This window comes from Phaenicophaeus curvirostris, chromosome Z, assembly GCF_032191515.1.
Source record: "Phaenicophaeus curvirostris isolate KB17595 chromosome Z, BPBGC_Pcur_1.0, whole genome shotgun sequence".
Lineage (NCBI taxonomy): Eukaryota > Metazoa > Chordata > Aves > Cuculiformes > Cuculidae > Phaenicophaeus > Phaenicophaeus curvirostris.
Genome location: NC_091431.1, coordinates 73,789,547 through 73,813,620, shown reverse-complemented (window position 1 = coordinate 73,813,620; position 24,074 = coordinate 73,789,547). Strand labels below are relative to the sequence as shown.

Genomic DNA, 24,074 nt, shown 5'->3' with positions numbered 1-24,074 from the left:
TAGGGGTAGTGGGTGCCCTGTGGAAGGGTCAGCCTTACTTCTATCGACAGCCCATCTTCACCAATCCCTATATTTGCTATTCCACGTGATGAGGGCAACATGAGTTTCCCATGCACAGGTTGCAATGGCTGAGCCAGAAATTGAGTTTTTTCTGCAGTGATTCTCATATCCCCTTCATTGCTGCTGATTCAGCAAGGTGGGAGGTGATGAGGGGGTTTTGACCCACAATTACTGCACATGCTCTGAGGCAGCACCCGAGGATGCCTCGGTGATGGGACAGCCCATCCACAGCATGGCAACATCATTTAGAATCACAGAATCACAGAATCACCAGGTTGGAAAAGACCCACCGGATCGAGTCCAACCATTCCTATCAAACACTAAACCATGTCCCTCAGCACCTTGTCCACCCATCCCTTAAACCCCTCCAGGGAAGGTGACTCAACCACCTCCCTGGGCAGCCTGTTTCAGTGCCCAATGACCCTTCCCATGAAAAACCTTTTCCTAATGTTCAGCCTAAATCTCCCCTGGCGGAGCTTGAAGCCATTGCCTCTTGTCCTGTCCCCTGTCACTTGGGAGAAGAGCCCAGCTCCCTCCTCTCCACAACCTCCTTTCAGGTAGTTGTAGAGAGCAATGAGGTCTCCCCTCAGCCTCCTCTTCTCCAGGCTAAACACCCCCAGCTCTCTCAGCCGTTCCTCATAAGGCCTGTTCTCCAGCCCCCTCACCAGCTTTGTTGCTCTTCTCTGGACTCACTCCGGAGCCTCAACATCCTTCTTGTGGTGAAGGGCCCAGAACTGAACCCAGGATTCGAGGAGCGGTCTCACCAGTGCTGAGTACAGGGGGAGAAGAACCTCCCTGGACCTGCTGGTACGCCGTTTCTGATCCAAGCCAAGATGCCATTGGCCTTCTTGGCCACCTGGGCCACTGCTGGCTCATGTTCAGTCCCTGTCAACCAACACCCCCAGGTCCCTCTCCTCCAGGCAGCTTTCTAGACAGACTTCTTCTAGTCTGGAGCTGCTCAGGGTTGTTGTGCCCCAAGTGCAGGACCTGGCATTTGTCCTTGTTAAACCTCCTGCCATTGGCCTCAGCCCATGGATCCAGCCTGTTCAGATCCCTTTGGAGCCTCCCAACCCTCCAGCAGATTGACACTTCCACCCAGCTTAGTGTCATCTACAAACTTGCTAAGGGTGCACTTGATGTCTTCATCCAGGTCATTGATAAAGACATTGAACAGGGCTGGACCCAGCACTGAGCTCTGGGCACACCACTTGTCACTGGCCTCCAGCTGGAGTTAACTCCATTTCCCACCCCGGCCATCCAACCAGTTTTCCACCCAGGAGAGTGTGTGCCTGGTTTTTGCTCTCAAAGAGAGCAACTGCTTGATGTCCAAATGGAGAGCAGTGACACGTGGCGAACCTGGCGTGTGGGTATGGGGACTGGCACGGTTCAACATTTTGTTGCAGTCATGGACAGGGGGGTTGAGTGCAGGCTCAGCAAACTTAGTGATGACACCAGCCTGTATGATGCAGTCTGCTTGCTGGAGGGCAGGGATGCCATCCAGAGGGACCTGGGCAGGCTTGGGAGCTGGGGCTGTGTGAACCATACGAAGATCAACAAGGCCAAATACGAGGTCCTGCACCTGGGTTAGGACAATCCCAAGCACAATTACAGGCTGGGAAGAATATGGGTTGGGAGCAGCCCCGAAGAGAAGGACCTGGGCTGCTGGTGGATGAGAAGCTCAACACAAGCTGGTAAAGTGCTCATCCAACCCAGAAAGCCAATCATAGCCTGGGCTGCATCCAAAGAAATGGCACCAGCAGGGCAAGGGAAGGGTTTCTGCCCTTCTACTCTGCTCTCATGGGGCTCTACCTAGAATACTCTATCCAGCTCTAAGGCCCCTGACATAAGAAAGCCCAGAGATGTCAACAAAGACGATCTGAGGGCTGGAGCACCTCCCATACAAGGACAAGCTGAGAGAGTTGGGCTTGTTCAGCATGGAGAAGGGAAGGCTCCGGGGAGACCTTAGAGCAGCTTCCAGTATCTAACAGAGTCCTACAAGAAAGCTGAAGAGGGACCTTTTAGAAGGATATGTAGTCATAGGACAAGTGGTAATGGCTTTAAACTGAAAGAGGGGAGATTTAGATTAGATATAAGGAAGAAATTCTACGCTATGAGAGTGTAGAATTGCACTACATTGTCCTCATGGCAGGGTCTATCCCATTCAGGCTGGGAGGAGCGGGGCAGATGGCCTTTCTCTCTCCTCTGTAGGAGAAGATGGGGCTGTGCCAGCTCCTCCTGGGCATCACTCACTGTTGTCATTTCCCCTTTCAGCTTTCCTCAGCAAGGACAGAGGGGAAGCTCAGGGCTGAGGGGATGCAGCAGTGTACAGAGACCACAGGCTCCTGCAATCCTCCTCCTGCGCATCCATGGCTTTTTTTCCTGAGCGATCTCCATCCCTGGTCCTGCTCTCTGCAGCCACATCCATTGCCAATAGAGGCGTGTAGCCCAGGCGTGAGATGCTCTGGGAGGGAGATAGTCACAGCTCCCTTCCATCCTTTCTCATCAGATCATGGCCTTCAAGTACCTATGTTGGGAAGCGAGCCAAACTGCTTTCTTCAGGAGAAAAAGGCTTGGTATGATGAGGAGCTCAGAAACTAGAGCTAGACACGACCAGGGAAAAAAAAAAAGAAAAAGATGCAAATGTTTTTACACTGAGAGTAATAAACTGCTAGAAATACTTGTCAAGGATCAGGGAAAGACCCCCTTGATTTGAAATCTTTCAGCCATGATTACCTCTGCTTCTAAATGCTGGAGGGCAGGTGGGAACGAGGGTCTCGCTGCAGAAATTACTGGGTGAGGTATTTTATTTTGTATGAAGCTGGAGGGCATAATACATAATCATAACAGTCCCTGTTGCTTGAAAGTACCAGTATGAAATAAACCTTTGTTTTGTAGCTGAGATTTCCTATGAATCGAGGTCTAAACTCCATGTATAGTTGGCATGGTTGTTAAAATCTTGAATGAGAGAGTGAATATTAGGAGGAATAGGCGAAGGAGGAAAAATGTTCTGCTGTAAAGTTTGGGACAGCGAGGGATAAGGATGCTTGGGGAGCAAAGATGCAAGCTGTGAAGAAAAATGCTCTTCTCACTAAAGGGAGATTGATCGGTTGTGTTCAATATTGTGTGTAGCTCAGGTCCTCCCTCCCAAATGTGGTCTGTAAAGCAGACAAAATAAAAGCTTTTGCTAAGGAAAAGAATTCTTCTGTGGGAAGAGCAGCTGAATTCAGTGTTGTCCTTTCTCACTCCACCCTGCTGCAGTGCTTCGCTGTGCGGCGGGGCAGGCCGGCGAGCAGATAATGAATCTGCCGAAATGTGGTTATTGATATAGCTGAGATCATTATACCTAGGGGTCTTGTGAGCTTTCCCATCTAAAGCAGCGTTTTTCAGAAGGTTGCCGTCATGACATAAACAGTCTCATTTTCTACAAAATATCAGCTGGCAAAGTCCTCAGCCTGGGAGCATTTTTTAAATATGTTATCAGGAAGGTAAATCAGGTCAGCTGCATTTTTTTTTTCTTTCAGCTAGAAGAAGTAAAATGGTTCATTTGCCTCTCGCTATTAATCTGATCTTCTGCAAGGAGCTGTGGCCTGATCCACAGCTTTTGAAAGCAAATGAGATTGTTTCCACCTGCATCAGGGAACTTCTGTTACATTTCTTATTCCTGGATAAAGATAACTTTCTGGATTGTGGAAATGAAAGCAAGTGGTCTGGACAGAGGGTCATCAACACACCAATGCTGACATGCTGGTTACAATCGGCAATTTGCTTCGCTGTCCTTAGCCCATCCACTGGTGGGATGGTGTGAGCAGACCCAGCAAGGAGTTGTGGCTCATTTTGTATGAGAGCAGAGCAAAAAATAGCCTGTCGAGAAATCACAAGGCAAAGAACACGTTTCTGGGGCTGCGTGCAGCAGTTGTGCTGGGGCTGTGAGTTGTGCAAGGAGGTTTTAATGTGATTGCAGTGGAAGCCAGGCTGAAGTCTGCTGCCGTCACTAGGGTCTGGGTCTTTGCAGATGCTCTCCACCGCCTCTCTTTGGTCCCACAGGAGATTTAACTACCCATTTCAAGTTTGCTCTGGGGTGCTGGGAAGGCCTTTTGGCACTGGGGTTGGTGTCACATGTAAAGTAGATGTTCAGAAGCCCCACGAGGTGTGAACCTCTCTGGAAGTCTTCATCTCACCCAGCTTCAGCTGCCTCAGGGTGGGAAATGTACCTCTAATATTATCTTGCACCAACCCATCAAGCTTTGCAAAGTGGCTCTTTGATCCTGCCTTTTATTATTAATGTCCATTTGTGTTCAGGATTCATTCTACAATCATTTTTTTTTAGTTGGCCTCACGCAGTCCCAGCCCTGCCCAAACACAAGCTGGAGCAGACTCAGAAGTATTTCCCAATGAAGAGGAAGGGAGGACTGAAGCATTAAAACCAAGTAAAGTGACCTGGCTACTGCCTTCGGGCATGCGTCACCTAACCAAGTAATCAAGCGATACATCAAGTATTTATGTAGGCATGGGTGCAAGGAGGAAGATGTGCATGCACTCCATTTGCAGCACATGCCCTGGGGCACAGGAGCCAGTGTCATTCCCTCCTTGCTGGTGGCTTCTAGGTGAGGTTCCTGGCTCTGATCTTCAGTGCTGGGAATGGCTGTTATCTCAGATGAGCTGGATGGCCCCGTTTCAGGAGATGGAGGAGGCTGCAATGTGTTTAGAATTACAGCACCTCTCCTATGCCATAGAATCATAGAATCACTAGCTTGGAAAATACCCATCAGATCATCGAGTCCAACCATTCCCTCGTCCACCCATCCCTTAAACCCCTCCAGGGAAGGTGAATCAACCCCCTCCCTGGGCAGCCTCTGCCAGGGACCAATGACCCTTTCTGTGAAAAATCTTTTCCTAATGTTCAGCCTGAACCTACCCTGGCGGAGCTTGAGGCCATTCTCTCTCATCCTGTCACTTGGAAGAAGAGGCCAGCTCCCTCCTCTCCACAACCTCCTCTCAGGTAGTTGTAGAGAGCAATGAGGTCTCCCCTCAGCCTCCTCTTCTCCAGGCTAAACACCCCCAGCTCTCTCAGCCGTTCCTCATCAGGCCTGTTCTCCAGCCCCCTCACCAGCTTCGTTGCTCTTCTCTGGACTCGCTCCAGAGCCTCAACATCCTTCTTGTGGTGAGGGGCCCAGAACTGAACACAGGATTTGAGGAGCAGTCTCACCAGGGCCGAGTCCAGAGGGAGAAGAACCTCCCTGGACCTGCTGGTCACACCGTTTCTGATCCAAGCCAAGATGCCATTGGCCTTCTTGGCCACCTGGGCCCCTGCTGGCTCATGTTCAGTCGCTGTCAACCAACACCCCCAGGTCCCTCTCCTCCAGGCAGTTTCCAGCCAGACTTCTCCTAGTCTGTAGCTGCTCAGGGTTGTTGTGCCCCAAGTGCAGGACCTGGCATTTGGCCTTGTTAAACCTCCTGCCATTGGTCTCAGCCCATGGATTCAGCCTGTTCAGATCCCTTTGGAGCTTCCCGACCCTCCAGCAGATCCAGCTTCTACCCAGCTTAGTGTCGTCCGCAAACTTGCTAAGGGTGCACTCGATACCTTCATCCAGGTCATTGATAAAGACATTGAACAAGGCTGGACCCAGCACTGAGCCCTGGGGAACCCCACTTGTAACTGGCCTCCAGCTGGAGTTAACTCCATTTCCCACCCCGGCCATCCAACCAGTTGCTCTTCTCTGGACCACCAAGCCTGCCATGTCCTAATGTGTTGCCCTTGGAAAAGATCTTTCTGTCCCACTGACTAAGAGACTTTAAAGGCTACAGCTCTGCCCAGTATCATGTTCCTTCATTAGGCTGAGAATAAGACCCCATAGGGAAAGGTAAATGTTTTCCAAGGAAAGCATGGGTTTAATTTAAAGATGGTGCTGAAGTTTTGCCACGTTTTGGCTAATGCAGGGTTGTTCCCATTCCATTGTGGCACCGTGAAGCTTCAAGAGAACAAGAAGGAGTGAGAACTGTAAAGTCAGCTTCACCCAGCAGTGACTGCATTTCCAGAGCTGGTACCAGTACCTCATGGACCAGGTATACTGGGAAGAAGGGAAGGTCAGGGTGCAGCTCCTTCTCTGAGAGCTTCCCAGTGAAGCCATATGATGTGGCAAAATCCCATCATATAGCTGCACACACAGTGTGTATGTGGACACATATACTCTAAACACCTGCAGAATATTGTTTTGGTTATGTGCATCCCCATTCCCTTTGTAAAATCAAACTGTGTATTCTTTTCTCAAGGAAATCTCTGGTAGCATAAATGACCCTGTTGCCATTGAATACATTGGACCCTCATTGAGTTCCACCACTCGCATTATGCAAAGCGCTGGAGATCCCTTAGGATCAATCTACATTATTACCATTAAGGCTTCAAATATGAAGTCATTGAGACTCTGGCTGTGTTGTTTTAGCAAAGCACTTAATCACCGTTCATTTTCACTGATTTGCTTTAGAGCTTTTATTGGTTTTTTTTTTTGGCTGGGAATATTGTGACAGCAGCTTTGTGTATACACATATCCTGGACCAGTGAATCTGCCTAGCTCATGGCTTGGAGTATCTGGTAATCCAGCCTGTCAGTGGAAACTGCTACTCATCTGCTGAGAGTAGGGCTACTAGCAAGGAAATACTTTTCATGACTCGCCCATTCACCCTCTTCTAGCATCCACAACTACCTTTTAAAGAAGAAAACCCTAGCCGTGAGCACAGAAACCTTCTTAAACCACTTCTTCTGCATCCTCCTGACCTGGTGGTACCCCAGTGGTGAGGTTGTGCGTCAAGGTTGTGGGCTCACATCTCTTCCTTCTATTTACTCTGTCACCTTTAAAGTAAGGACAACATTTGGAAGCACTTAGGCAAGGCTTAACTTTATTGCCCAGAGAGCGGTGTTGAAGTTAATGGGGATATGCAACATAGCAAATGGAAACACAGGCGGGTGTGTGGGATAGACACCTTGGTGGAAGCCGTGCCAGGCTTTTTCCAAGTTTCCAATTTACAAGCAGTTTCTTGTGAGATTTGAGAGGGGAAATATGTTGCTGGGTTTTATTTCCTACCAAAATTAACCTGTAAAAAAAAAAAATTATTATTTTTTTTAACAACAGGTTTTGGCAATGAAATAGGGATGTTTGAGGAAGAAAATTATTTTCCTTTGAAAAATGTGGCTGGTGCAGCAAATCTTGTTGTGGAAAAGGTCTTCCTCTGGCACTCAGAGAGCTAGATTCACTGGGGTTGATTGTTGGGCTCCAACTAACAAACGTTTGAAACGCCTGAAAAATTCAGGTTCAAGAGGAAAACTTGCAAGAATTCACAAAACACTTGTGCTAGTTTATTCTTAAAATAAATAAAAAAAAAGTTGTGGAAAGCAAAACTATCAAAATTTAATTTAGCCATGAATATCTTTAAATTTGATGAACTCTTTTTTTTTTCATAGAATCATAGAATCACTAGGCTGGAAAGGACCCACTGAATCATCGAGTCCATCCTTTAAATACTCTTTTTCTGGAAAACTTTCAGTTCAGTGCACTTGTATAATAATCAGAGCTTTCCTGGTCTGGGATAAGCAATCATTACAATTTTTTCTGTTATTTTGTTTTACTAGGTGTTTCCTGTTGTGCTTCTGAACTGACATGGGATCTGGCACAACCTTTTCTTCTCTTCTGTCTCCTGCTATTCTTATTTCACATCCTGTTAGAAGCAGTTTATATCCTTTATAGTCTAGGACACCAGTCTATCCCTCCATTAACATTGATCAAAAATTGGAAATCTTTCACATAAGAAACAGCAAATTATTTCCAGGGTTTAATGGGGACCTGTTGGTCTGCAGTGGCTTCGGTCTTGAAGTCCTCACTGAGATGTTTCATTTGTCATTGTCCCCTGCGAAGTGTTCTTGTATATGAAAATGTTGGGTTTGACTTGCAGGAATTTGAAGTCCTTTTTAATCATAGAATCATTTAGGTTAGAAAAGACCTTTAAGACCATCCAGTCCAATCTTTAAATTAATGCTACCAACTCCACAACTAAACCATATCCCTAAGCATCTACACGTCTACACATCTACACCTCCAGCGATGGTGACTCTACCACCTCCCTGGGCAGCCTCTGCCAGCACCTGTGAACCCTTTCAGTGAAGAAAGATTTCCTAGTATCCAATCTAAACCCCCATAGTGCAATTTGAGGGTTTCTCCTGTCGTCCTATCCCCTGTTACTTGGGAGATGAGACCAACACCCTGCTGACCACAACCTCCTTCATAGAGCTGCAGAGAGCAATGAGGTCTCCCTTCAGCCTCCTCTTCTCCAGGCTAAACAGCCCCAGGTCCCTCAGCCTCTCCCACTAACCCTTCCCCAGCTCCATTACCCTTGTCCAGACAGGCTGCAGCACCTCAGTGAGGCTGAGAACATTTCCATGTTTGCAGATTAAAAACCATCTAGAGAAATGACATGATGAATGATGCACTTCAGGTATATGGGATATGGTAGTAATTGTTTTTTCAGCAGGTTGGCTTTGGTGGATCGATGAAAGCAAGCCATTTTGATAGGGGGAAAAAAAAAAAGCAGTTTTTGTGAGAAATGAGTTGCTTGATTTTGTTCTTGGGGTGCAGGTGGGTGGTTGGATGGGTTCTCCCATCCCACTGGGGATGCAGGCTGTGGGAATACCAGGGAAAGCAGTGGGTGGCAATTGGTGTTCCTCTCTGTGCCAGCTTGGCAGTCACTGGATGCTGCCCAAGTTTTTGCTTTACCCTTATCTGAGGCCAGACATATTGTTCGCACCAACTTAATTTACTGATTTACCCAGACACTCCTTAGAAACCCAGGAGTCAGAGGAGCTGCAGATAGTGATTTGGGTGTGGGGATGGAAGCAGCATAATACTTTTTTCCTACAGACCAAGAAAGCGTGTAATAAAGGTTTCAAAAGTAACTGTGCTCTGAGCATTGAGCTCTTCCAAACAGTGTCTGGGAGTGCCAGGTTGCCTCAGGCTATCTTACACTTGATTTTGCCTTGTGCTTCAGAAAGATTTCCCTTGTATAAACAATTTTAGTTATGACTTGGGGTTTTTTTAATGTGCTTCTTTAAAGTAAAACCAGCAGATAAGGATGTAACGAGGAACTCGGTGTCCAGCTGCTGTCATTGGATTTGTTGTACGAACAAAAAAAAAATCTGTGTTTCCTCACTGTCATAATACCTGTGCCAGTGAAGAACAAGTATTATATTAAGCACAGTGTTTAATGCTCAGAGATGTGGCTGCTTAATTTGGGCAGAATCTCAAGAACGAGCTGATCCCTAAGGCACCCGACAAGTCGAAGAGGAGAGACCTGTTATTTATCACTCAACAGGATGACCAACCCTTTGGGGTTGCGTGCGTGCTGGCGAGCTGGGCTTAGCCAGCTGAGGCTGCTCGCGGCAGCAGACGTGGCACACTCAGCTGAATCAGGCTTTGGTGGGGTGAATCCTGGACCAAGGATATCCTCGTGGATGGGGGCTGCAGGAGGTGGGTGAGTTGAAGTCATCTCCTAGCCACCTAGGCTAGGAGATGACTTCAATTCCGGCTGCCAGTGGGGCTATGAAGCCCCACAACATGCACTTGGGAAGGGTTTAAAAGTCACTTATTCCTTGGATTCAGCACTCAAGTTGGGGTCTCATAGGTGGACAACACAGTGACTGTGGTCTTGAGTAAGCAACCCTTGCGCTGAAGATGCCTTGCCTCCATCTTCTTGGATCATTCATGCACAAAACCTGATTTTCTTTCTAGATAAATTATAGCCAGTTCTTTTCAAAAGGGAAGGTTTTCATCCCCCGAAGGTTAACCTTGTCTCAGCAAAACGGGTGCATGGTTTGCAGGTGAAGTGGAGCAGATCGGTAGGAAAGTCACCCACGGAGTCACCTCTGGGGGTGCAAATCAATGTGTGGTCAGGGGTCGCCAGTTACACCAGGGAAGGGCTTGGCCCATTGAGTGGAGAACAAAAAGGATGTGATAAACCTGCTTTAAGAAAAAATGAGGTTTCAAGAAGATCAAAACCACAACAAACCCCAAAGTTTTTCTTTCCAAAGAACTTTGTGTGCTTATTTAAAAAGGAAACGTGAAAATATCCTGGTAAAATCAATCCGTGTCCCACGTGTTCTTTAGACCATGATAGTACAGGTAGATGAGGAGGGCTCTGTGCCAAATACTTTTGGTTTAGAGGGAGTGGTGGGAGTGAGTTCGCCTAACCGCTCCTAGAAAGGCTTAACTTTCCGCACACAAATCAATGACAATCTCCGCTCGGCTGCAGACACCCGGGGAGCGACGCTGGCGGATTCTCTGTGCAGCCAAGGCAGGCGAGGGGAGGACGAGAGTCAGCACCTGGAGCAGGAAGGTGGGTTGGATGCTGTGCTTTCAGCTTTCGAAATATGCGATTTTTTTTTTTTTTACTTTTTCCCTCCCCTTTTTAGGGCTTTTGCAGTTTATTTTTGGGGGGAAGGCACTTGAATTTTGTGCTCGGAGGCTGATCGTGTTCGTGTTGGAAATCTTCGGCGTGTTGTAGTGATCCTCTGTACTAATATATCGCTGTTTACGTGTGTCTTTAATTGCTGTCTGAACTCAAACCTGCGATTCTCTTTCTGATTTCATAGCTTGGTGTCTTGAATCTTTACTAAGCCCGGAGATTTTGGCTGTGTATCAACACCTGAGCGATACAACCTCTCTATTTATGAGGGATTTTTTTGTAAGTTTAGCAGTGTAATTTGTTTGTTTGTTTTAAATAGGAAAACTCAATGCGAAAACACATCTACTGACATCTCCTGCTGGGTAGGCAGCAGGGATCTGATGAGGCAGGTGATTAATATTTATAATATAACATAATATAATATAAAAGAGCATAACAAGGCATAATATGACATCATATAAGATAATATTCTATTCTAATCTATTCTATTTTTAGAATATTTATTTACTAATATTTGTTTAAAAGTCATTTTTGTTACAATTGTTCTTGGCAGAAAACTTGCTGCGGAAAAAAAAAAAAGCAACCAACCCTCCTCTTAAATAGTTAAAGCGTCTCAGCAGATTTAGTGCTGGCAGAGAAATCGCAGTTAAGGACAGGCTGGGAAATGTGGTTGGGATGAGGCTGCTGCTCGGTGCAGGCTCAAGCCAACCTGCTTCGTGCTACCCACACCGCAAGTGGGGATCGCAGGAAAACCGGAGGTGCTTTAACTGGAGACCCCCTACCTGGAGTTTGGGCTTAAATCTCGGTCTATCTTGATAACTTTTGCTTCTTTACCAGCAAACAGGATGCAGCTGGATGGTATGTTATACCCAGTTAAGCTTTAATATTTTTTTTTTCTTGAGGTTAAATGCTATTTCAGCAGCACAAACCCCCTCTCCAGCTCCCCCGACCCTGCCATAGGTAATTCCCACAGTTGCGCCGCTGATAAAAACAGCCATGGTTTTGTTTAAGGTTGGGCTGAATGAAAACAGGAGGGAGGAATGTGCTCAGCAGAGGAGGAACCGGTGCTCATTGCTTTCCAAATCATGTCGGGTGGAGGGAAACACTCGGCATAGTCGAAAAGAGGATGTGGCGGCCACTTTCTAGTTCACCCAGGTACAATATTTGGGATAATGAGACTGAATGGGACTTTCCCCTCCTTTCTACTCAGTGGAAGTGGAATTCGGTGGAGATTTCTCCTCCTAGGAGGATTTGGAGGTTGGGAATAGCAAAGGCAGATGAATCTATCCAAAACCCAGCCACAGGGAATGGATACCATGGGCATGGTCAGCCCATGCTGCCTTCAATGCCTCCAATACCCCACACTGAAAACCACATATTTTGCAAGCTTCTCAATGTGTATGCTGGTGTATCCACCCCAGGAGAACACAGCAAATAAGTACTGGAAATGTAGAAGAGATGCTCTGAAGTCTTTCCCCAATTTCCCAGTGCCTTCAATCACTCCCACCACTGCAAAAAGAACATTTCAAACCCATGCTCTGGAGCAGGCAGCATTTAACACCCACTTTACGCTTGTGCTAGGTGCTGTTTACTTCAGGTGCCAGGCAGTGAGGAGTCAGATCTGGCGTGTTTGAGCACTGAGCAAGCATTAGCCATACCAACCTGGGATTTTCCACCGAGCCTGGGGCTGTCCAGCACCTAACTCCCTTAGCCTCCTTTGAAATTCCTCCTCTAATTAATAAATAAGTGGCAAGTTTCACTGACATAATTTCAGAGCTATTGCTCTTAATTAAATAGCAAGCTATTAAAATAATTTCAAAACACTGAAGCCTTCCCTCCCCAGTCCGTAATCCTGGTCATATTCGCATTAAGTGTCGCCGGTGGAATGGTGTTATAAGTTTGGAGGTAATTAGAAAAGGTGAAGGATCTCAGACCACATCAAAAAGCAGCATTATCAAAGGTGCCTGGATGATTGTAGCAAAGAGGGAAGCAATGGGAGGTCTCGTTCTTGCCGATCCTCTTGCTCTCCTGGCAGGATGGTGATGAGAAGGCAGAATCATGGAATCGTAGAATCGTAGAATATTTTGAATTGGAAGGGACCTTAAAGATCATCTAAACCCACCCCTCCTGCCATGGGCAGGGACACCTCCCACTGGATCCAATTGCTCCAAGGTCCATCCAACCTGGCCTTGAACACCTCCAGGGATGGGGCAGCCACAACTTCCCTGGGCAACCTGGGCCGCCCTCATCATGAAGGATTTCCTCCTAATACCTAGTCTAAATCTGCCCCTCTCTGATTTAAAGCCATTCCCCCTAATCCTGTCACTCCATGCCTTTGTAAAAAGTCCCTCCCCAGCTTTCTTGGAGCCCCTTCAGGTACTGGAAGCTGCTCTAAGGTCTCCTCAGAGCCTTCTCTTCTGCAGGCTGAACAACCCCTACTCTCTCAGCCTGTTCTCACAGCAGAGGTACTCCAACCCTGTGGTCATCTTTATAGCCTCCTCTGGACCCGTTCCAACAGTTCCACATCCTTCTTATGGTGATGATTCCAGAACTGGATACAGGACTCCAGGTGGGGTCTCACAAGAGCGGAGTAGAGGTGGAGAATCCCCTCCCTCGCCCTGCTGGCTTCTATCAACATATGTATAAAATCATATATATTTATGTATAAATATACTATACATGGAATAAATTTATATAATGCATAATATATATATGCACTACACTATTGTATTAGTGTGTAATGGTGCAGAAGGGGCAACTGTGTGCTTCGCCACCCAGCTGTACTGTGCTGCATGTCAGGTCAGCAAGGTAGCTGCACGGTTTATTTTCCCTTGGCTTAGAGCTTTAGCAATGAATAGAGGGAGGGGATCTGGGATGCTTCTGCCAAGAATGATTTGGAGGCCTCTTTACATTAGTCAGAGCTTTTTTATTCCTTACTGGAAGCCTGAGAGGAGCCGCGCACCCGATGGCAACGTTGCTCACAGGTCTGCATAATTGTTAAGTATCGCTCATGTGAGCAGCTTGCCTTAATTAGAGATTTATTTCTTGCTGCTGTTGGATTGCTTTGTTCCTTATCCCTCAAAAAGACGTCCTTGCCCCTAAGGAATGGGTGCATAGTGGTTGAGAGTGTGTTTTTGGGTGGGGGAAGGATGCTACATCCCAGATGGTGCTTGTGCAAGGGGTTTGATGTTCATAGCAGCTGCAGAAGAGATGGAGAGGATTTCCCACATCGTGAACGGATCTGGGCCATCTCTGTGTGGGTCTAAGTAGGCATGTGGGTATTGGGACCATCAAAGTAGTTCTAATTCCTGGGATGTGGCAAGGGGCAGCAGCCTGGTATTGCCACCCCCACCCTAACCTACCTAGCAGGGAAACAGTTTGGGAAGTGCCAATGGATGATCCAGCCCAGGAGGAGGTAGGAGACCACTTTGGATCGAGATCCTGGCACTGCTGGGAGGAGGTAGGGTGGAGGGATGGAGACCAGCCAGCTTCCTAACTATGCAAACAACCCACACCCAGGTTCGGTGTTTATCCCTGCTGAGCCCGTCACCATGGTGTCTGGGCACCTTTTGCCAAGGTGAGCTGAAGCTGGTGGAGCAGATCCTCTGCCAAACCCTAGGCTCTCTAGGCATATGTCTGGGAGGTCTCTTAGATCAGCTGGTTCTTCCAGAGTAACCGCTGCTGGGATAATTCCAATCGTTTTGCTGCTGCTTTCCGACCCCCCGCTGCTGCCTGCCCAGTCTCTGGCCAACCCCTGTCTGCCATGAATCATGGAATCATAGAATCGTTTAGGTTGGAAAAGACCTCTAAGACCTCGTGAGCTCTTCAAAGCAGGTGAACCCTCACCTGCACCATGGAGTTTTCTTGTGCTGTATTGTACCACAATGCCAGGCAGGGAGCTGGAGAGGTAGCTTCACTGGGCTGGGAATGCTGCCTTGATGCAAAATTTGAGACCTTCTTCCCCAGGTGTCTGTGGCTCTGGTCTTCTGGGGAGCGATCCAGGGGATGGTGGTGCCTCCAGGAACACACCGCCTCTTAGGTGACCAACTAGTGATCTGCCTCATTCTCACTCTTCGTGTTCTCTGTCACTTTTTTGCTGTGGTTGGGGTCAAGCTGCTCCTCCTGCTATCAGCAAAATGCGGGTGAGAAGGTCTGATGGCCTTTCATGAGGAAAGGAGAAGGGAGGAGAGCAGAGGACAGGGGAGGAGAGACTGGGAAGAGAAAACAGCAAAGAGGAAAGAAAAGCAAGAGCCTATTTTTCTGCAAGGTATGTAGCTGAAAACATAAAAAAAAAAAGAGAGCATATTTATTATCAATAAAATTTTTTATATTGAGCAATTTCAAAATGCGAAACTTCCCCTCCTGCCCTACCAGTAAATCATTGCCCTGGTCTGTCACTTGTGGTGTGTGAGAGGAGATGGGTTACATCGGCTAATCCCCGTCTCCCGACTCCCACATCCCCTCCAGACCTTCTCCCCAGCCTTGCAAGGGTGCAGACATCTGGTGCAGCTGCCTTTGTTGCACAGAAATAATTGGTCGGGGGATGAAACTCGAGGCAGCCTCAGATGCGTTTGGCAACTCCTTGTTTCCTAGCGGCTGCCCGGTGATTGCATTACAGCTGCTTTTATAGTCTGTGCCAAGAGACTGAACACCAGCCGAAAGGGGACTCTGGATGTCCACCTCAGCTGGGATTAATACCTCTATGCCATGGCTAGATGCTGGAAATACTAGAAGGGGACAGATTGCAAAAGAAATGGGACAGATTGCTTTCTTTTATCATCAGGCCCATGTGCCACTGCCTTCTGTGTTTAGGGTGGTGTTGCTTAACGTTGCTTTTATGGATGAGACAACCTTCTCCATGGGCAGGAGGCAGGTCCCACCCCCTTCAAGGTGCTCGGTGGCTTTGGGAGCTGCAAGGCAGCGTGAGAACTTCTAAGCATCCCAGGGCAGGGAAAAGAGTTGTGATCTACATCCCAGCCCAAGTCTGATTCTTTTCTGGTAACTTCTGCTCTCTTAGTCCTGTCTGAAAAGAAATTAAAGAGATTAGTTCCTCTGTGCCTTAATTTCCCTGGATGTAGAGTAAGCCAATAGTCAACTTCCATGGGTCTTGTTCTGGTTTTGAAAGGATGTGAAGATCCTCTGGATGTAAGGTGAAATTAAAAAGAAAAAGAATGCCAAATGTTCTATCAAAAGTGAATCAGATTTTGCAGTTGTGACTGCAGAGAAGCAATCGAGTTGCAATATTCCGGCCTTTCCACCATGCACATGCACTTTCCAAACAGTTTTGTTGCAATTAATTACGGTGTAATTAAAGCAGAGCGACAGTGCTAACTAAGGGCAAAATCTTGTGAAACAAATAGCGTTTGGGCTGATTTTGTAATTGCTCCAGGTTCCCCAGATACAAATTACACTGTCAGGACTCCTGATTTATGGCAGAGTGATATATGCACAAATAACTCAGGGCAAGAGCTGCCTGCGTGGGTTGCAGGTGCGGAAGTCCGTGTCCCATTGGTTCTCTTCGTCAGTGACCCATAAAATTCATGGTTCTCCTTGAAGTGTCCAAATGCCAGTGGGACACGGGTGGCACCAGCTGTCCCACTCTGCCCCATCCCCAAGGCTTCTCATGAAGTTTCCTCACTAAGCAGGTGGCGGAGCCGCCCCGGGCGCAACTTCATCCTAGGCAGAGGGACACAGCTAGTGAAAAGTCACCGATGGGATGGGGTCATATCCATCTGTGGTGGCCCAGGATACAGGATGGCATGGCTGATAGTGCAATTTAGCCCTTGTGTCCCAACTTTTTCATGCTTGCAGGAAGTTCCATTGCTAAATTGCTAAACTGTGCTGCTTGATCCCGCTCGGGCTATCTGGTGGGGCCGTGATAAATCATGTTGGAGCATGGTGACTCAGCTGGGGAAGGTGACCTGCAAAGCGAATACAAAGAGGTTGAACCCTTATCTGCTTCTCCGAAGGGGACCAGGCGTTTTGTTTTAAAGCTTTGTTTCCTCTGCTCCGGTTTCCAGCTGTACTGGGAATATTGCACTTTGTTTTTGTGCAGGAAGTCTCTTTCCAGATTAGAGAGCTGGAGTGGGTGTTTTCTCACCTTTAATTAAAAGGAGTGAAGCAGTGACTTTTTAGCAAAGAATTCCTGCCTTGCAAGCATTTGGAGGTCATTTGAGTTAATGCATTTTAAGAAATGCAAACAAAAAGACCCATAGTATCCAGACATCACTGCCTGGAGTTTAAAAATAAGTGAGGTGAGCTTCTGAAAAAGACAAGAGGTCAAGCGAAAAACAAGATAAGCTAAAAGCATCCGTTCTTACAATTAAACTCCTCCATGTTAATTTTTTACCACTGAACACTGGGGTTAGGGCCACGGTCTGCTGTCTGTTCTTGTCCCCGTGGCGGCGTGAACCCGCTTGGTCACTCCAAGGGCTCCCTGTGGGATTCAGTTGTAGAGGAATAATCTTTTCACCAGCCACCACAAAATCCCACAGTGCTTGTGAACGTCTTTTGCTGTGAGTTGTGGATGGCTTTCCAGTGTGTCTGGAAAGCCGTGGTGGTTCACACCACTGTCCTAGCTGTGGCTTATGGTGGAGCATCTTATAGAATCATAGAATCATGGAATGGTTTGGGTTGGAAAGGACCTTGAAGATCATCCAGTTGCAACTTCTGCCATGGGCAGTGACACCTCCCACTGGATCAGGTTGCTCCAAGCCCCATCCAACCTGGCCTTGAACATCTCCAGGGATGGGGCAACCTCAGCCTCACAGGAAAACATTTCTTCCTAAGATCTCATCTCTATCTTCCTTCTTTCAGCTTAAAATCATTCTCCTTACACTCTCTGATCAAGAGCCCCTCCCCAGCTTTCCTGGAGACCCTTTCAGTCCTGGAAACTGCTCTAAGGTCTCCCAAGATGCTTCTCTTCCAGACTGAACAACCCCAGCCCTCTCAGCCTGTCCTCTTGCGAGAGGTGCTCCAGCCCTCTGATCATCTTCATGGCCTCCTCCGGACTCACTCCAATAGATCCATGTCCTTCATGTGCTGCACATCTTCTCCTGGCAGGTTTGGGTGCTGGGTGCCAGTGCCTCCCCCCTCTATCCAGCACATCCCACAATCATCCAATCTCCTGCTCTGAATACTAAATCTGGAGACAGAGTGAAGGAGCCTGTACGCTGATTAATTTGAGCCCGCACTGCTCTTATCCTGGTTTCAAAGTAATTGTCTCTCTTGTCCACAATTTTCTCTCCTTACATTTCACTGCATATTTATTAGGTTTTTGTGAGGCTATCTGCAGCCACATTAAACCAATTTACTCCTTGAAATGTCTGACCTTTGATCTGCCAGCCACCTCCTTTCGGAGCCAGAAAAAGAGCCTTTAATAACGTGTCACATGAAAGGCTTGCTGCAGAGCCTGTCACTTGCACACGCGAACTCCAGTTAATAAAGATTCGGATGAATCAATTATTGCCTAATAATTGTTACCTATATTTTCAGGCTAAAGGAGGAGAGTATTTTTCCCCTGTCTTCCCAATCACTTTATCATCTCCCGCTAGATAAAATTAACAAGGCAAGTGCATGTACTCAGCTATAACTAAGATTTCTCAAGCAACATCTTCAACCTTTGTAGCCAGTTCTGATCCTAGCACACAAGGGAGTTTTTGCAAAGACATTAGACTATCTGGGTGCATCTCATTTTTAGGAGTTCCTGCAGCATCCATGTGTGCTCTGCTGTGTGCTGTGTCTCCTGAGCTCCTCCACCTGCCCTCTGTGGCAGACACAGGAGAGGAAAGGGGGGTTAGTACATTGCAAAGTGCTTTGCTGGGGATATTTCAGCTGCTTTCCAGGCAAGGGCAGTGAGACAAGGGGGTGTTATGACTTGTCCATCGCAGCAAGGTTGGACGCAGACACCCCAAGGACCATGCTCTTCGCCGTCACCTGCCAGCACGCTCGGCACCTCCCGCTGTCATTGCAGGCTTCTGTATCATCAGCAGAGGACAAGCATTGCATTCCAGGGGTGATGCCTCACTTCCTCATCCATGGGTAGGACAAAATGGAAGTAGAACCCTTTCCAGTGGGCTGAAAAGGTCATTGGGCACTGGAACAGGCTGCCCAGGGAGGTGGTGGAGTCACCTTCCCTGGAGGGGTTTAAGGGACAGGTGGATGATGTGCTGAGGGTCATGGTTTAGTGATTGATAGGAATGGTTGGACTCGATGATCTGGTGGGTCTCTTCCAACCTGGTTATTCTATGATTCTATGATTCTATGATTTCCATGCACCAGGACTAGGCAGCTCCTATCATGGTCATGGCTGCATCCAGCCTCACTGGCTACCTTTTATTTTACATTGTCATGTATTTGAAGTAACCAGTTTGTTACCTCTTACTGCTAAAGAGCCACTGAGCTCACAGGGATTTGCTGAGAAAAATCTGGCCCAGCTGCTCTTGAAATAGGACATGGGGATGTAGCTGGTGGGGTGCAGTGTAGTTTCCCTGGGGTCACTGCAGCCTCTGTGCATAAGATGCTGTTGTCCTGCATGCCAGGAAGTCATCTGTAGCATCTCACACCCCGTCTGAGACCCCCTTTTATCTGGCTGCTGGCTCTGCACCTGGTTTGGACTGCTTTCAGAGATGGTGGAGAACGTTGTTCAGATTCTCATGGAAGACAGAGCATCTACGAGGCCCCTGGGGTACAGGACCCTCGACTCGGGATGCAGAGCTTTGCTCATGCTGTGCAGAGAGGTATCCCTGGCACTCCTTTGTAGGGACATCAATCCTGCTTCTGCTGAAATCAGCAGCAAAGCTGGGTTTCACGGGGGTGAAATGGGCCAGTGAAGTTTAATCACAGCAATTACAGTTTCTGTCACCTGCAAGGTTCCCTGATGCATCGCTCTGAAACAACGTCTTGCCCAGGAGCTCCATTTCACTCCCAGTGACATCTCTCTAGGGCAGGTGCAGGCAGCTGTCCGGAGGGGAGCACGCCTGGGTGCAGATCCATCCTGGAGGTGGCCTTGGCATCACACGGCAGTGTTTATGTATTATTTATTTTCCCTGAAGCTTTTCATCTCTTACATAGCTGCTTAACAGCACCAGGCTTTCACAAAGTGATGGAGAAGGGCTGAAAAATGCAGGTGGCAACCCAGGTCTTCTATCTCTGCTCTAATCTTCCTGGGATGACTTCTCGCTTGCCATATGGGGAGGGAGGTGCTCCTGACATCTCCAGTCTGCAAGACACTGCGGCGTCAAGCAGAAGCAAAGTCTCGAGTTTCAAGGGAAGGAGAAACCATCTGCATCACTCTCTAGCACATCTGTGCTGATTTGGCTCTGTGAGGACTTGGTTGCAAGCCGGTAGGATTCATCTTCAGAAAGGCTGGTATTAATTGCCATTGAAATTGGAAGTGTAAAAAGCTGGGTGAAGAAAAGGTGAAGAAAAATGGGGAGGATTAGAAATAGTATGGGCTGATAATTCTTCCCATCACTCTTGAATGTATTAAGAACGTTGATAGTTAAAATCATTACTGTAGGAGGCCATCTGCTAGGCTTCGCCCTCCCTGAGTTGAGAGGGGAGGTGGAAAGGAACATTACTGGGGAAGTTTCAAAGCAAGTTCCCAAATCTGAGATGAGATTCAGGTGGTCCCAGAAGACCTTCATAAACCTGCATTTCCTATCTGTATCGAAAAATAAATGTACCAAACCAGATCTCATTCTCTGTTTTGTTGACTGCATTTTGGATGGAGGCACTTCATCTGCCTTCCAGCTTTAATACTGGCTCACACCATGTGCCTTCATCTCTGCTCACCCAAACCAAAATTCATGATCGGGGCACATTTTCATAGAATCATAGAATCATAGAATAACCAGGTTGGAAGAGACCCACCGGATCATCGAGTCCAACCATTCAGGTATTGACTTGGAAGTCCTGTCATGAAGCATCTTCCATGACCCCATGGAGACTCTCACCTTGTCCTTGTGTTTCTTAGAAGTCAGATCTTCACTTTTCCAGCACAGACAACCCTGGAATTGTGGGTTGATTCTCCTTAAAATGACGCTGTCACTTTTACCTTCATCTTACACATTTGACATCCTGCAGCATCTAGGCAGGAGCATCCTATCTGGGGTGCTCCACATTACTTTCCACCCTTAAATCCATGGATGCTCAGCTTGTGGCCCCTGCCATATGCCATCTGTGCAGGCATGGGGAAATTCAAACCTTTTTCACCTTCAGTTTTCTTCCTTGGGAGATGAAATTAACACTCCCTGCCATACCTCGCAGGGATGCTGCTGGGATGAATTAGTTAATAGACTAAATCTCAGTTGCCTGCCTCTGTGAAGGCAATCGCTGTGTGGCTGAATCTAACATTAGCCTTTCCAATGACCACAGGGGACTTCGGGTCAGGACAGCTGGGATTTTGCCACAGCTTGGGTGGGAGCATCCCATGGACTCTGCTAGGATCCAGCCCCTGGGTGGTGAAGGGCTGAGGCTATTGCAAAGATGCCTCCCTGCAGCCCAGAACCGCATAATTTCCAGGCTTGCAGTGCTGTCTCTGCAAAGGTAGATTTGGTTTCTATTAATAAGGGGATAATAGCATGGGAAACCTGGCTACAGGATGGCCCGTACCCAATTACTGCAGTCTCTGGGCTACAGCAGCTGCTTCCCTGCAATTATCCCACCGCACGCCGGTGCAGCACAGCCCTCTGCATTTTATTCTTAGTAACAGAGCCCCAGGCAAGGTCAAGGGGGTCCCTGCAGCTGAAAGTCCCCCGCTGGGGGAAGCAGGAGCTGAGATGGGGATGACTGAGCCACCTCAGTGTTATCCACTGATGGAGAGGTTGGTGGGGTCAACATAGGGGCTGTTGTCCCCCTGCCCATGGCTGGCAGCGAGACAATAACCTGCTGTGTCCTTGTACCAAGCCAAGTGGTGCAGGGGAGCGTTCTGGTGACCCCCATGGGCCACATCAGCCTCTGCGGGGTCCATAGCCATCAGCCTCATTTTTTGAGGGGCACAAAATCCCCTCTCCAGTCAAGACATGGTTTAGTGGTGGGCTTGGCAGTGTTAGGTTTACTGACTAGGTGATCTTAAAGGTCTTATCCAACCTAAATAATTCTATGATTTAAGACAGGACATGATGCTTGGTTGTGCTCCCAGTAAAAAAATGGGTTGTGTGGAACCTCTGCTGGTTTGCACCTGTTGGAAATTGGCCTGCCCAGCTTAGCAAGCTGATCTAGGAGTCACAGAGGCAGAAAATGCAGAGAGTGGTCTGGGGACTGAGGTTTGGGGAATCGAGGGTGAGTTTCTTTTCCAGAACATTCCCTGTGGATCTGTAGGAAGCCACTTTTCTCCTTTATCCCTCAGCTGGGTATTCGTAAACACGGATAATAGCCTAAGAGAGGGATATAGTGAGAATATGTTACAGCCAGGGGGATGTTCAAAGGCAAGCTACCCAAATCACTCTAAAAACATGGAAGATGCTTCCTAAACCTGTGTTGGTTGTGAGAAAGCGGTGAATAGACAATATATGTCAAGGATAAGAAGTGATGCTTATAGGGCAGGAAGAAAGCCTTTCTCGTGAGAAAAGCCCAGCTTTAGTCCATGCTGTTTCAAATTAAGTTTTCAGTTTCCTAAAGGCAGCATACAATGCTTCACTCAATTCTCTCCCCACTGTCATTAAAACTTGAGTGTGTTGTCTGGATATAGTATTTTGCCCTACCTTAAGAGCTCTAATCTTTTTTAGGACCATTTCTTGCTGCTATCTGCAGACACTCGAAAGCCTTCTTGACCGCGGAGTGAAATACAATCCCTGTCTTGGGGAGCTTTACCTCCTCTTTGTCTTCTGCAAAGACAGAGGGAAAATAACCACTTAACAAATCTGCTAGGTCTGAATTTTCTCCCCCCTCCATCTCTCCTTTTTGCAGTTATCATTTGTCGTGGGTTGCTTTCTCCAGGTGCTACCCGCCTATTGCAGGGAGATGGCAAGGAGCCTTTATTGTTTGCTGAACAATTCCCTGCAATTTGCTGTTCGCTATTTCTTTTGGGCTCCTTTAATCCTTTTTTCACTTGCTGCTGCTTATTTTTAGCTTGTGTGCCCTTCTTGTTTCTTCCAAAACTGTTTATGTTTTGAAAAGCCACACTTTGCTGCTGCTGGTCCCTTTTTTTGAACATCCTTGATCGCCTACAAAGCCCTCCCTGCCCTTTCTTTTCCCCAGCACCCTGCCAGTTGGGTTTTGGATGCAACAAGTTGCCATTCGCAGCTTCTCCAACTCTCCCTGTTGTTTCCCTTGAGATCTCTCTTCCAGACCTCCCTGGAAACCCACTTTCTCTTTCTGCCCAAATAATGTTTTCTTTTGTTCGGTGAAATTCCCAGGTGAGCTGCAGGAAAACCAAGCTCCCAGCAATGCCGACAGCACAGAGCCTGCTCTCCCAGCTCCTTTGGGTGATTTATGCTGTCCCAGTGCAAACCAAAGCCCTCTGGCTTTGCTGGGTGCCAGAATGCTGCTGGCAAAGGGCTGAGCCAGGCAGCTGCTGGGCTGGTGCCACCGACCATGAGACGTGGGCTCAAGGTTCAGCTCATTGTAACCACCTGGTGTGGAAAGCCCAAAAGGTGGCCCCTATCTTATTCCCCTCTGAGCTTTATCCTGCCTTAGGTGGAAGATGGCTCAGGCTGATCACCTGGATAAGGTGATGAATTGGGATCTGGAAGAGCTAACTCCAAATTTTGGCTCTGCCATGGGTTTCCTTCGTGGCTTTCAGCAAATCCCCAAGCATCTCTGTTTCTCATCTGTGCAAACAAGTTAATCTCTTTTTTATTTCCACCTTTTATTTGGAGCACAAGCTTTTAGGGACAGATTGTTTCTTCTTTGGTCTTGCTTATACAGTCCCTATAAGTGCGTGAGCATCCCACTTGTAGCTGTAAGACACTGGGGCAGTATAAACGGTCACTGCAGTTAGTATTGCTACTACTACTAAGAGTAATAATAATAAATAATAGTAAACTCTGCACCTTGCACAGTAGAAACATATTCTGATGTGAAGATGCTCTTAGCTATCACCAGCAAACAGTAGTAGTGGCTGGTTTTATTCCCTTGCCTGCATGTATGCTGATAGAGCTCTGCTTTGCTCCTGTTACTTGGATCTGCAGCTGGAGAATGAAAATCCATCCCATCTCCTGCCCACAATCAGGATTCAGAAATTCAAGCAGGACTCTCTTATCCATACAAACATCTCCTGATCTGCCCCAGCTGACTGACTTGAAGGCAAATAGCAACATCCAGCATAACCCCCTTGTTCCTGAGCTATCCAAACCATACCCACTGTGTCAGCCAGAAAGATATATTTCGTTTCTCCCTGGTGGTCCCATCTCCTCCCTCGTTAATATTGCAGCAAGCATTCCTCCTCAGGTTCACTGCCTGGCCGTTGGGAAGGCTTTGAGCCTCCCTGGTTTGAGCAGGTATATGGGAACTCTACTAGTTCCATCCTTCACGCAGACACAAAGCCAACAGCACCACCTCTGCCTTTTTCCTGGGATCACCCAGAAGGTAGATTTATCATAATCTTTGTCTGTTTGTTTGTGTTT

At 47.5% G+C, this 24,074-nt stretch overlaps 1 protein-coding gene across 4 annotated transcripts in view; it reads left to right on the top strand.

Annotated features, from left to right (window-relative positions):
• Positions 1-24,074, top strand: part of ZBTB7C (zinc finger and BTB domain containing 7C) — a 143,190-nt gene that overhangs the window by 86,323 nt on the left and 32,793 nt on the right. Inside the window, exon 1 of one of the 4 annotated variants that reach the window (XM_069880992.1) lies at positions 10,312-10,437. The exons of the other annotated variants lie outside the window; for them this stretch is intronic. The gene's annotated coding sequence lies outside the window, so the exon portion shown is untranslated. Of the gene's footprint in view, positions 1-10,311; positions 10,438-24,074 lie in introns of those variants that run through there. 4 annotated transcript variants of the gene reach the window in all.